The sequence below is a fragment of the Aethina tumida genome, chromosome 4 (assembly GCF_024364675.1).
Source record: "Aethina tumida isolate Nest 87 chromosome 4, icAetTumi1.1, whole genome shotgun sequence".
NCBI lineage: Eukaryota > Metazoa > Arthropoda > Insecta > Coleoptera > Nitidulidae > Aethina > Aethina tumida.
The window spans coordinates 19,187,356-19,201,694 of NC_065438.1; positions in this window are offsets into that span (position 1 = coordinate 19,187,356).

Consider the following 14,339-nt stretch of genomic DNA (forward strand, 5'->3'; position numbering starts at 1 on the left):
GTTATTAAGAATTGTACGTAATTATTAATTTTACTTAAATAAAATCTGTGACACTTTTATAAAACTATATTCTATAAAGTTTATGAAATATAGAATTTAATCCTCGACGTAGTATTATTTAATTTATGAGTTTGAGGCTCTAAAAAAGTTGACCTTCTATTTCTCTAATTAATTCTAGCTACTTTAAAGAAATGTATAAAATATACCTTTGTATAACAATTTAATCTTCAACGGTAGTGTTATTTAGTGTATATGTTTGGGCCTTTAAAATTTATAATGTGTAATATGTTAGTTGATGAAAATACGAAAATAGGTGTGCAATAAAAATGTATATGTGACGTATATTAACATTAAAACAACTAAATCAACGTATAGAATTATTAGATATCTTTAATAAAAATTCTCCTGTTGTCGCTTAGCACATCTAAATATAAATAATTCTATAAATAAAGTTAATCTTTTATTACCCAAATTAATTCTAGCTATTTTAAAGAAATTTGTAAAATATATATTCAGTAGAACAATTTAATCCTCAACGTATTGTTAGTTAATTTATGAGTTTGGGGTTTTAAAAATTATAATGTGCAGCATGTCAGTTAATGGAAATACTAAAATTAGCTGTGTAATATGCTATATAAATGTGTATGTAATGAATATTAAAATTAAAACAACTAAATCAAAGCATATAATTATTAGATTTCTTTGATAAAAAATTGTGACTATTTTTACTAGTTCGTTTTGTCATTTAAAAATTCTAAATATAAATAAATTTATAAATAAAGTTAAACTTTTATTACTCCAATTAATTCTAGACATTTAAAAAAATATATCAAATATATATTTAGAAGAACAATTTAATCCTTAATGTAGTGTTATTTAATTTATGAGTTTGAGATTTAAAAATTTATAATGTGTAGTATGTTAATTGTTGAAATTAGGAAAATTAACTGTGTAATATGCAATGTAAATGTATATGTAATGGATATTAACATTAAAACAATTAAATCAAAATAAAGATTTATTAGTTTTCTTTAATACCAAATTGTGACTAGTTTTTACTAGCTCTTTTTGTCATTTAAAAATTCTAAATATAAACAATTTTATAAATAAAGTTAAACTTTTATTACTCCAATTAATTCTAGATATTTTGAAGAAATTTATAAAATATATATTTAGTACAACAATTTAATCTTTAATGTAATGTTATTTAATTTATGAGTTTGGGGTTTTAAAATTTATAATGTGTGTTATGTTAATTTTTGAAATTAGGAAAATTAACTGTAAAATAAGCAATGTAAGTGTGTATGTAATGGATATTAACATCAAAACAATTAAATCAAAGTATAGAATTATTAGATATCTTTAATAACGAATTGTGACTAGTTTTAACTAGCTTCTTTTGTCTTTTAAAAATTCTAAATATAAATAATTTTATAAATAAAGTTAAACTTTTATTACTCCAATTAATTCTAGATATTTTGAAGAAATTTATAAAATATATATTTAGTACAACAATTTAATCTTTAATGTAATGTTATTTAATTTATGAGTTTGGGGTTTTAAAATTTATAATGTGTAGTATGTTAACTGTTGAAATTAGGAAAAATAACTGTATAATATGCAATGTAAATGTGTATGTAATGGATATTAACATTAAAACAATTAAATCAAAGTATAGAATTATTAGATTTCTTTAACAAAAAATTGTGACTAGTTTCTTTTGTTATTTAAAAATTCTAAATATAAATAATTTTATAAATAAATTTAAAATTTTATTACTCCAATTAATTCTAGCTATTTTAAAGAGATTTATAAAATATACATTTAGTAAAACAATTTAATCCTCAGTGCAGTATTATTTAATTTCGAGTTTGGTGTTTCAACATTTACAATATGTAGTATTTTTGGTGCAGAAAATACGAAAATTAGCTGTGCAACATATAATATAATGTGCAAGAAATGTATTAACATTGGAACAACTAAATCAATATATGGAACTATATCTACTTAATAAAATATAAATTTATATAATAACTATTCCCATTCGTCATTTAAAACTTATAAACGTGAATAATTTTATAAAATATACAATTTAATCCTCAAAGTGGCACTATTTCATTAATGAATTTCGGTTTTTAAAATTTATAATATATGTAATGTATAACATTAACATTAAACTAAATTAATTTATAATTATATAATTATTAAATATATTCAATAATAAACTAACCATAAATATTAATATTTGTATTATTCAGTAATATTATAAAACGTATCGATTACATTTAAATAAATATTTCAAAATTACAATAACCCATTTGCAAATTAATATGAAATGAAATTAATGAACGAAATAAAAAGTTAATAAGATTAATTTTCACCACTAGTAATACATTTCAAAAGCCGTGTTGTAAAACAAATATGATTAAAAAATTAATTAAAATCCCATAAAAATTGTGTTGGAATTATCAGTTGTAAACTTCGAGGGTTAATTTTAGTATGTTTTAATTATTTTTAATAATTAATGGTGCCTTTATATTAATATGCCTTCCGGTGAATGGTTTATTTATGTCTCTTTTTTCGGAACGTTTCTTTCGGCTTTTCCGAATCATAAATTTGTGATTCAACATCAAAGGAATTAATTCAGTTTCACTTTTGCCGCTGCAACTAAATAAAACAGAAGGTTTCTTTATTTTCGTTTCTCCGTTTTGAACAATGTTAATCAGTATTGTAATTATGTTTGCTTACGGAGATACCGCTACGATTGTTCGTGCCAGACTGAAATCCATCCTTAAAGCATATTTGGATTGGTGCATCGAGTGGAAGTTGAAAATGAGCCCTGGTAATAGCCAAGCAGCTTCCGGAAGCGTAGGTTGAGTATTTTCGATGAAGTTTGGGGGCGAAGACATTGAACGGTCAATTCAGGCCAAATAAATGTCTCGGTGTTATCCTTGAGGCTAAGCTTGTGTGGCCTCTGCAAATAGAGTATGTAAGAGGTAAAGCGAATAATGTTATCAGGAAATTATATCCGCTTTTGTTAACAGCTTTACCACCTCTCTGTTATGTTGGGAATTGTTCAGGCCATATGAGGAGTCAGGCAACTTATGGCTCCTCTGTTTCGGGATGTGCATTTAAGATTCAACTTGATAAACTTAAGAGAGTTGAGAAGGTGCTGATTCTTAAGGCAGTTAATGTGTCTTTGTTTGTGAGCAGTGTTTAAATCAGGTACCATCTCGAGAGGGTTGATTTTTACACCTTCAAATTCTTCAGTAGTTGGGTGTGTAGAAAGAAATGTGAGAGAATGCAAATGTATATCTCTCCCGTCTTTTTAAATGTGATAAATTTTTTCCACAATGATTCAGAGATTTATTTGTTTTTTTAGGGGGGGAGAACGTTCTATTTTATTACTAATGATTAATATTTTATTTTAAGATATTTCACTTTCTAATTAAATTAAGTGAACATTGAAACTGAAATATCTTAAGATGGTCTGTGACAATCAATCAAGAGCACCTTTTTTTCAAATTTAAAATGTAGAAAATTTAATTAAAATTTTATTCTGAATTTTTTCCTGAAAAAAATACGACCCCTGAAATTTATTTTTTTTTCTTATATTTGTGTAACTTTTGATCCAATCAGGTTTAAATTTATTAAGTATTATCCTAAAATACATAGCCACAATTCAATGTAATAAACATTTTTCATAATGATACAGTAGCGTAGTTTCTGGGGGTCCTTCTCTTCTTATCAACTTTCTTCTTGTAAGTTACTGAATATTTTTTAAAACTATTAAGTTTTTCATATGTTTTGAACAATTTTTTAGAAAAAGGTGCCCTTGATTAATTTTAATTATCACACCATTTCTGAAATATTTCAGATTTAATGTTCATTTTGATTTTTTTCAAGCATTAAAACTGAAATATCTTAAAAATGGCTTTGCTAATCAATTAAGATTGTAAGCAATATTTTTTTTAATTTCCTTAACAAAACTTTTTTCCTCTTAATTTCATTTCGATAATTATCAGAATAAACGTTTGAAATTGTAATAAAATTCTATAAGCAACTGAAAGAGACTATCAGAAAAATGTAAGATAATAATAAACCTAATAAGAAAATTTAATAATTTATATTGTTTGAGTAAAAATTAATGAAAATGTATCTGTAAGCAATATTTTTTTCAATTTCCTTAACAAAACTTTTTTCCTTTTAATTTCATTTCGATAATTATCAGAATAAATGTTTGAAATTGTAATAAAATTCTATAAGTAACTAAAAGAGACTATCTAAAAAAAACGTAAGATAATAATAAACTTAATAAGAAAATCTAGTAATTAATACTGTTTGAGTAAAGCTGATGAAAATGTATCTGTAAGCAATATATTTTTCAATTTACTTAACAAAACTTTTTTCCTTTTAATTTCATTTCGATAATTATCAGAATAAATGTCTGAAATTGTAGTAAAATTCTATAAGCAACTGAAAGAGACTATCAAAAAAATGTAAGATAATAATAAACCTAATAAGAAAATTTAATAATTTATACTGATTGAGTAAAGCTGATGAAAATGTATCTGTAAGCAATATTTTTTTCAATTTTCTTAACAAAATGTTTTCCCCTAAATTTCATTTCGATAATTATCAGAATAAATGTCTGAAATTGTAAGATAGTAATAAACCTAATAAGAAAACCTAATAATTAATACTGTTTGAGTAAAGCTGTTGAAAATGTATCTGTAAGCAATATTTTTTTTCAATGTCCTTAAAATCTTGTTTCTTTTTAATTTCTTTTTCTAAAAATTATCAGAACAAATGTCTGGAATTTGTAATAAAATTCTATAAGCAACTAAAAGAGACTATTAGAAAATAAATAATTTAAGATAATAATAACCTTTTAAAAATTCCTAAATAAAACCTTGATTCTATTTTAACTTGTTTTCGATGATTCTAAGAATAAATGTCTGTAATTGAAAAAAATATATATATAAGCAACTGAAAGAGACTATCAGGAAAAAAATATTAAATTTAAGATAATAATAAATCCAATAAGAAAATCTAGTAATTAAGACTATTTGACTATTCTATTGAAAATGTGGCTATAAGCAATAATTTTTTAAAATTTTCAAATTAAATTTTTTATACTTTTTGATGAATATAATAAACCTAATTAAATAATCTATTGATTGACACTATAAGGGGAAGCTGAAAAAATGTGGCTGTAAGCAATATATCTTTAAAATTCATAAATAAAACTGTTTTTCTTTTCTAAAATAATAATTAAACTTTATAAAGAACTGAAAGAAACTATCAGGAACTAAATTAATTAAAAGTAAACAAGTAATAAACATAATTAGAAAATCTAGTGATTAACACTGTTTGGCTAAGGCTAATGAACTTGAAAAACAGAAAAATAAAAAGAATCAAACACCGTATTTAATAATTCGTTGAGGTGAACTGGAGTTAATTCCTTTGATGTCGAATTATAAATCATTATTTAAAAAAAAGTGGAAATAAACTATTTTTATTAAGAAATATAAACATGAGATAATTTTTTGTAAGATATTTGGATTGATTAATTGATTATAATTATCATTTTGTTACAATCATAATTAAAACACTAAAATAATTGTTTTTGAATCAAAGTATATTAAATTCAGCATAAAATTGTTTGCTTTAAATTATCCGCATTGTAAATAACATTATAATTGATGCAACCTCTGTTGGTTCTAAATAACATAAATATTTACAATAAGCTTCTGTCGAGCATCAAATATAAGTCACGAGGGATGTAAACCGAACCGAATAACACGACAAACAAAAACCGAAAACATAAAGAAAACAATACGAATAATAAATTTGTCCTATTTTAACAAATACCATCACAAGACTGTTTATTTTCAATTTGGCAAATGAAATGTATATTCCGTGAAGTCCTGTTTGTACAGGTTTTTATCTGGAGACAGCAACTTTCACGATGATAAAACATTACTCGCAACTTGGGAACGGTGTCTATTTTTGTGCCGTGGAAATTGAAATTTCCATAACTTGGTTACGAAAGTTTTCTCATGTGTCACGGTTTGATTTCATTTTATTTGCGGCTCTCACATTACGTACGAATTGCCGGAAAACATTTATTCAATGATGATGCAATAAGCTGCTTTTATGTCGGCTTTCTAGGCCGATTAATTTATTAATGGGACGTGCAATTTATTTATTAAACGTGCACCCCTGGACACAACGGTAATTATATATAGTCGCAGCGTCCCCGGCTTTCAGGTCGCGTCAATCGATTGTCGTTGCAAATAAAAATATCAAAATCGAAGTGTACTCGCGTTGCATGAACACATTTCCTTTTCGGTTAAATCGCTCCACTCAATGTCTGTGACACATGCACCAATAGAAAATTGTCCTTTTACAATCCTAAATGTGACACCAGGACTGCACGATACAAATGTTTGTAGTTTTATGATAAAATTCACCGTATGCATTTAGTCGGGACGTTTATTTTTCGAAACGCCCGTTTTATTGCCCGTTTTGTGCAACGGTAAAACGTATCGCCGGGAAATGCAACGATATTAAAGGAATATTGCCCGTTACGCGGCATAAATCATCCACCGCCGCATTAATCTTGTATTTTTATAAAAACAAACGCCGCGCCGCACAAACGTGCGACCGAATTAAATTAATAAAAATGATTTGTCGCCGATGAAAATCCGGATTCCGGTTTTGCGTGCGTCCTCTCTCCTCCTAATTTTCGGTGCCCACCTCGCAAATCATTTATCGACGTCCGTCTTTCGGACGTATCGGCCGGGCGAGAGACCCTTCCGGGTGGCCCCCGGCGTTACGTCCACCTCATTGGGTCCGTCGTGTAACGACCTCGATCACAAATGGTGACCGATGGGTCGGAGGCCAACTGGACACGGTCAGCCCGACTTGATCCCGTTCACTCGACGTTTTTTATGTGACGTATTGTTTCCTTGTTCAGGGATTTTTTATGGGATCCATTACCGATGCCGATGTCCCGGTGGTTCGGCGTCGCCGACGTCCCTTGAAATTGCCCGGAAATAAATTCATGTTTTTAAATCTGATTTTAATAATTGCGGAAGAGGATTAAGGACGATTAACATAAAGAGTCAATAAGAATGTAAGTAATGGACCTATCCTATAAATCTACCACCGTATGACCCTATAATAAACCACTGAAGATAAATATAAATCAGTCCAATAATAAATGAATAAGGTGTTTCTACACAAATACAAATTTAAACTGAACTATCTCAAAAACGGTTGTGTTAAACAAAATTAGTGACGAGCATCTTTTTCTTCTAAATTATACTAAGAATATGAAAATCTTAAATTTTTTATACTTCTTGATGAATATAATAAACCTAATTAGATAATCTATTGATTGACACTATATGTGGAAGTTGAAAAAATGTTTCTAAAATTTGGGAGCACTTAAAACACAATCAATAATATAATTTTAAATAAATTTTGTTTCTAAAGTTTTTCTTGAAGAATAAAACAGCTCCTCAAATATAAATTTCAAAAATTATTTTTTTTTCTCATATTTCCGTAACTTTTAAGCCAATCGAGTTTAAATTTGGTATGTATTATATTAAAATACGTGCTTTTAATTTAATGTAAAGTTTATCCATAATTATACAGTAACGTAGATTAGGTAGGGGTTTTCTCTTTTTTCTCGCCATATTTTCTACGCCGCTGAATATATTTTTAAACTATTAAGCTTTTTATATTCTGTGTACAATTTAGAAGAAAAAATTACTGTTGATTAATATTGATTAAAACAGCCGTTTTTGAGGTATTTCAGTTTTGATGTTAGAAGAAAATTAAAATACAAATATAAACTGAACTATCTCAAAAACGGCTGTTTTAAACAAAAATACTTACTTTTTCTTTAAATTATACTAAGCATATGAAAATCTTAACAGTTTTAAAAAATATTCAGTTTCAGTTTTAATGTTCACTTTAATTTAATTAGAAAGTGAAATATCTTAAAATAAAATATTAATCATTAGTAATAAAATAGAACCCTCCCCAAAAAAAAAGAAATCTCTGTATCATAGTGGAAAAAATTTATCACATTTAAATTTCCTGAGACGATAGAGATATTCAATACATCGTTTTCTCATATTTCCTTCTACGCACCCAACAGACAACATTGCAGTACTACTGAAGAGTTTGAAGCTGCAAAAATCAACCCTCTCGATATGGCACCTGATTTAAACACTGGTCGCAAACAAAGACACATTAACTGCCTTAAGAATCAACTCTTTTAAGTTGAATCTTGAATGCACATTCCTGATATTCTCTTTCTGTCATTTACAAAATTTAATTACAATTCAAGAAATACGTTCACTGTATGTTCACTGAAAAGAGTAGAAAAAAGGAAAAAAGTTTTATTTATGAATTTTAAAGAATATATAGCTTACAGCCTACATCCTTAACATAAAACAAGCGATCAAATTAAATTGGCAAACTTTTGAAAGTAACTTTTAATTATATTTAAATAATTAATCATTCCCTTATATTTGTATGCTTTGCAGAAAATTCGTTTATATTTATATTCCTTGTTGGCAGAATGTTTCTTTCAACTTTTCCGAAACATAAACTCATAATTCAACATCAAAAGAAATTAATTCAATTTCACTTCTGCCACTGCAACTAAAGATTAAAAACGGTGTTTGAGTTTCCTTATTTTTGTTCCCTTGTTCCCATTATACGTCCGACGACTTGACTGAAACAATGTTAATCAGTATTGTAATTATGTTTACTTTTCACTTTTAATTGAGACTTTTAATCTCCTTAAGCCTTTTGCGAAATCGTTTGTCTTGATGTCGTTGTGTTGTTTGTCGTTTAAACTCGGTCACGTTTCCGACAAATCAACCGAATCGTATTTCAATGGTTTGGGTGGCTCGTTTCTGCATTGTGAGGATTATTAAGCTGCGACCAGGAACGACCCAGGATTGTCATCCTAAATAGCTGATAACGGTGGGTCTATTAATCATCGTACAATGGGTTGTTTTACTAGATTACGACAACAGTTATCGGATTATATTCGAAAAATTAAATTTGATACATGCATGTGCGAGATTACGTCCCTCTTGTTATAGGGTGGAAGCACATGATGTCAGTTAAAAGGTCGAAACAAACTGTGAGTCAACAGAAATTTTACTTTTGGTGGATGCGCCAGTTAATTATATTCTTTGGTAGTTTCTGCGCATTCGCCAAATATTTTACATTGTAATTGAAAGTTTTTTATCCTTTGTAAATTGACCAAATCCTTGAAAAACTTACACGAAGTCGAGCGAGCTTCTTTGGTCAATAGAAAAGGTGTCCTACTTCTTTAAGTCAACTCAAGACTCAAAGGAGGCTACAACACCAAAAAAAAAAACATTTTATTGAACTTTTTTTATTGAATTGAGTTAAACGTTGTCGGTGTAATTTGGATACACCCCGTACAATCACAAAATTATTGTAAACTATCTGTCACAAGCACATGAAGTCGAGTGGAAATAAGCTGATGGAATATACTAAATAAAATTTGCCGGAAGTACGGCACGGTCCCGAGGGAAAATATATTTGTATTTATGTAACAGACGGGACGTGCAGGAAAATAAATCAATATATGGAAAGTCGATTTCACCTTGAAACTCGGTAAGAGTTCTCGGGTGTAATAGAAGTTTTAGATAAATGAATAGTGCGATAGTTGGGACGATATGAGCTGGATGGTTCGCCGGAATCGTCTGTTAGTTATTCCTGAAAGCGGCGGCAGTGTTTCAGGATTCAGTCCAGGTCCCGCGGGTGGTATACGGGCGGATGAGGGCCGCGCCACTATTTGCCGCCCCGTTACAAGATCCACTTTTATAGTTTAAAGTCGACCGGGATCAGAATCACGTTTCCTGGGTTCACACCTCTTCGCCGCCGCCGCCGATTCCGCCCTACAGCTCGTCCTGCCCCCGGCTCGTATATTTTGAGTGCGCCGAGGCGGCGGCACTGAATTTCGCGACAACGCGGGGAATTTGTATACCTTGTCGCAATTTGATTTCGCATACATATTGGTAATCTTCAGGTGGGGAGACGCCCGATCTGAAATATGGGAAACAACTCGCAAACGGCGCACCGTTCAACATAAATTTTGCACGTTCGTGTGACTACTTTTTATGCATAACATATTTCATTTTTCTGTATTACTATTGTATTTTTTTCAGATAACACAAATAAAATATTAGAAAAATGCAATAATACTTTTAAGAAAAGTCTACTCAAAAAATTAAAATTATATTTCAAAAAAATTAAGTATATTTTCTAAACTTTTTTAAATATAAATAATTAGTACATTTTTTATGTTTAAAATTATAACACTTTTTTATGTTTAAAATATTCGATGGCAAAAAATATTAATGATAATTGTCAAATAATCATTTTTCAGTTTTACTGTTCTATTTTGCTGTTAATAAAAAGATAAAATATTAGAAAAAAAGAACAAGATTATATTTCCAAAATATTAATTATATTTTTTAAAATTTGTTAGATATAAATAACATACATTTTGATGTTTATAATATTTGATGACGTGTTGATAAAATAGTAGAAAAAAACCCCGATTATAATTCAAAAAATTTACTATATTTTCTAAAATTTGTTAAAAATATATAACATACTTTTTTATGTTTTAAAATACTTGGCAAAAAATATTATTGACAAACAATCATTTTTCACTATTTCTGTTGTATTTTGCAGTCAATAAAAAGGTAAATAATATATTAGAAAAAAAGATTATATTTTAAAAAACTATATTTTTTAAAAAAATTTATGAAATAAATAACTTAATTTTTTTATGTTTAAAATAGTGTTGATAAATTGCCAAATTATTTTCAATATTATTTTTGTATTTTTGTTTAAAATACTTCATGATGTAAAATGTTGTTGATAACTGCCAAATAATCTGTTTTCAGTATTACCATTGTAATTTTTCAGTCAATACAAAGACAAATAAAATATTAAAAAAAAATAAGATTATATTTAAAAAAAAATAAGTATAATTTTAAAATTTGTTAAAAATACACAAATTAATTTTTTTTATATTTAAAATACTTGATGACAAAAAATATTACTGACATTTGCCAAATAACCTTTTGTTAGTGTTACTATTGAAATATTATTGATAATTGTCAAATAATATTTTTTCATTATTGCTATTTTAATCTTCCACTTAACATAAAAACAGATAAAATATTAAAAAACTACATTTTAACAAAATATACAATTAAATTTTTTGTTAAAAATACACAAATTAATTTTTTTTATATTTAAAATACTTGATGACAAAAAATATTATTGGCAATTGCCAAATAACTATTTTTTAGTATTACTATTATATTTTTCAATCAATACAAAGACAAATAAAATATTAGAAAAAAAACAAAACTATATTTAAAAAAAATAACTCCATTTTTAAAAATTTCTTGGAAATAAATAACTTAAAATACATAATATAAATTATTATTGACAATTGCTAAATAATATAATTTCAGTATAACTATTGTAATTTTGCAGTAACGCAAAAACAAATAAAATAGATTATATTTCATAAAAATTAATTATATTTTTTAAAATTTGTTGTAAATTATATTTTTATCAGTCAATACAGAGACAAATAAAATATTAGAAAAAAATAAGATTATATTTAAAAAAATTATCTGTATTTTTTAAAATTTGTTAAAAATTAATTATAATTAATTAATTAATTAATTAATTAATTAAATATTTTTATATTTAAAATACTTGATGACAAAAAATATTATTGACAATTGAATGTATTTTTTAGTCAATACAAAGACAAATAAAATATTAGAAAAAATTTGTTAGAAATAAATAACTTTTTATGCCTAAAAATACGTAATATAAAATATTATTGATAATTGAGAAATAATCTATTTTCAGTATTACTATTTCAATTTTTCGATAACGTAAAGACAAATAAAATAGTAGAAAAAAACAATATTATATTTTATAAAAATTAACTATATTTTTTAAAATTACTTATAAATTACATTTTACAATTGTTAAATAATCTGTTTTACCTTTGTAATTTTTCAGTCAATATAGAGACAAATAAAATATTAGAAAAAATAAGATTATATTTAAAAAAATTATCTATATTTTTTAAAATTTGTTAAAAATACACAAATTATATTTTTTTTATATTTAAAATACTTGATGATAAAAAATATTATTGACAATTGCCAGATAACCATTTTTTTAATGTTACTATTGTATTTTTCAGTCAATACAAAGACAAATAAAATATTAGAAAAAACAAAATTATATTTCAAAAAAAAATAAAAATAAAAACTATATTTTTTATGCTTAAAATACTTAATGATATAACATAAAATATTATTGATAATTGCCAAATAATAATTTTTTGTTATTGATATTTTAAACTTTCAGTTAACATAAAGATAAATAAAATATTAAAAAAAGTAAAACTTCATTTTAACAAAATATACAACATACAATTTTTTTTATATTTAAAATACTTGATGGGAAAAAATGTTGATAATTGCCAAATACTCTTTTTCAGTAATATTAATTTATTTTTCAGTTAGCTTAAGGACAAAATGTAAAATTGTTATAAATTATGTGGAAAATAAGTAACTTACGATTGTTATATTTAAAATGCTTGCTGGCTAAAATATTGTTGATAATTGCCAAATATTGAATTACATGGCACAACAGACCCGGAGACAATTAGGGCGGACGAAAGACGAAAAAGGGGAATTTGTCAATTGTTAAGTAAATAGACAAAAGACAAAAGAAAACAAACGAGGAGTTTGGCAAGAGAGCCAACATAATAAAAATGCAAATGTCGACCCTAGTTAGTGCGAGTCAAATATGAATTTTTCATTGTATTTGGCTTTGGTAAAGCCGTTGAATTTGCACCGACTTTTCATAAGTTGAAATGTCTGAACGGTTTTTCGTGTCGGAAAATTAGACGTCCCACTTTTTATTGCAATTTTATTCATTTAGCACTCTCCAGTTTTTTCGCCTGCTCCTTCTGGCTTCATAATTTGCCCGCTCCGAAATTTCATTTAAAAAGGACAATCTCTTTTAATAAAATAATTCGAAGTTTTATTTCTTGACGGGGAGCGAAAACTTTCCTGGGGGGGGGCCCATGAATATTTAAAATGAAACGTCGAAGTTTTGTAATAAAATGTGTTAATAAATTATCTGTTTCCTTTCATGTATGGTAAAGTAAGATGTTCGGGGAGTTGGGCAGACAAATACACTGGCGCAGGTGAGCCGAAAGTTTAACAGCCATGCTAACGCAATTATTAAACTCAATACATCTCTATATGAATAAACTGGAGTTGAGTTCGGTTCGTTTGGCGTGGCCTGGAGCGTACAGGCGTGCTAAGATGTGCAAACAAAGGTCTACATTTGAACTTTTTGAAAGACGCCTTGTAAAATAAAATGAATAATGTACGACCGACTGAAGAGAGAGACTGCAGGATAAAAGGGACCACCCGCCACTGCCTTCGAGAAATACTCAATTGAAAGTGGTGGAATCCTAGTCGAAGCGGGGGAGACAGTCATGTATATGTTGACAGCGTCACTTTAACCATCAACTTATAAGAGAGGGTATTTTGCGTGACTATAGAAATCGTAAAAATTGGATAGCTCCGAAGAACGAACCCCGCCAAGGTATTCACTCCGACATGTTTTATATCCGGGGGTGAGTAACGAGGGGATCTTTTTTCACTAATTAAAATGCATAATGGGATGAGACGAAGGTTGACTTGCTCACCACCTTCGCTTTGGCTCTTCGAAAACTTTTCGGCGTAAATAAATTACTGTTGTCGGATGGAAAAACGAGGATGATTTGGGACCTGGTGGTTTTACGGGGCTGTAGCGAAACATGTAATGAGCGATTTATCAAAGGAAGTTCGGGACGCAACCGAATGTGTGCGTTGACTAGTGTTTCTGCGGCTTGGCAACAACACATGTCCCGCTCATTAGTACAAATAAGAATTTCAGTCGTCACACGACGCAACGGTCCGCGACAGCTGCGAATTATTGCCATCGGGGCGCACACCATTCTTTTACCATACCATAAATTAACGGGGCGAGACGAGGAAAATGTAGTGGAAAATTGTAAATGAATTGGTTTTAGTATTACGAAATATGCCGGATTAAATCCGGCGGTAGTTTAAAGTTTGCCGGCCGTATTTCAATTTTATTATTTTTGCGGGTGATTTAAAATCACCACTAGCACTCTTTATTTGAGGAATTAATAATGTATGGTGCATGTGGAA